This window comes from Bison bison, unplaced genomic scaffold (assembly GCF_000754665.1).
Source record: "Bison bison bison isolate TAMUID 2011002044 unplaced genomic scaffold, Bison_UMD1.0 scf7180017864524, whole genome shotgun sequence".
Classification (NCBI taxonomy): Eukaryota; Metazoa; Chordata; class Mammalia; order Artiodactyla; family Bovidae; genus Bison; species Bison bison.
Window position 1 is genome coordinate 5,440,744 of NW_011495075.1, and position 1,148 is coordinate 5,441,891.

The following is a 1,148-nucleotide window of genomic DNA, read 5'->3' on the forward strand; positions in this document are numbered from 1 at the left end:
TTCTCCTGAAGGAGAGGAGACACTGAGGCCTCCCCGGTCGGATCTTAGAAGCCCAGGCATAATTAGCAAGCATGGCGGGGTCCGCGCTCCAGATGGAGACTCAGCCAGAAATTGGGAGAGAGAGCGACATGGGGAGACCAAGTTTCGGTGAACAAGGCCCGCACTTTATTTTCCAAAGTAGTTTTTATACCTTAAATTGTGCATAGAGGATAATGGGGGAAGGGGTGGAGTCATGCAAGGACAGCAGCTCCTGGTCCTAATCAAAGCCAGGCTTTCAAACTTATCATATGCAAAAGTTCAGGTGAATTACATCATCTTCTGGCCAGGAGGCCTGTTAACATTTTAAGAAACTTATCTTTCTCTAAAGGTGATTATTCCAAAGTCAGGCACCAGCCTCCAAAAAAGCATTGGACAAAGCTGCATTCCTATAGGGCAAAGGTGAGGTGGGCTCAATCAAGAAAAGAATTAACTCAAGGGTCCAAGGTTACAAACATTGAGGCTACTACTTACATTTCTATACACCCATTATATCAATCAATACACTGCCAAGGACACAGTAGGTAAGGAGTATGGAGACTTAGCAGCAAACATTGGCCCAATAAGTGAAAAACCCTTCACCAATACAATTTCTAATCAATCTTTTAATTACTCAAAGGAATCTGTTTAGACAGTTTAGAACATCTCCTGCCTCTCACAGTTGGGAGGCTCTGAACAATCACATGTGGCCAGAAAAACCTATTCAGGCAGGCTAGAGGATTTCCAAAGGAGTTTGTAGGTTAAACACTGTCACACCCAGAAATTATTAACTGGAACTGTAAGCTAACTCTTTTTTCAGAGAGAGGTAGTGGGGGACAGCCCCCCGTAAAGTCAGAGGTGTAGGTGTAAAGCACAAAGTCAGAAAGTAGGCAGACTCTGGTTTTGGGGGTAGATGCTCGAGAATTTCCAGGGGGACTCCTGAAGTTCGATCCCGCCTTTGCGTATGCCGAGCCTCCTTCCTCGTGACCTTTGTCATGGGCAGAGTTCCTCACGCTGGCTCCCGGCAGTGATAGAATTCCAGTTGAGCTATTCCAGATCCTGAAAGATGATGCTGTGGAAAGTGCTGCACTCAATATGCAATATGCAATATGCAATATGCACTCAATATGCGA

General features: G+C 45.3%; 1 pseudogene; it reads right to left on the reverse strand.

Annotated features, from left to right (window-relative positions):
* LOC104981888 overlaps nucleotides 1-1,148 on the reverse strand; it is a 16,028-nt pseudogene that overhangs the window by 13,202 nt on the left and 1,678 nt on the right.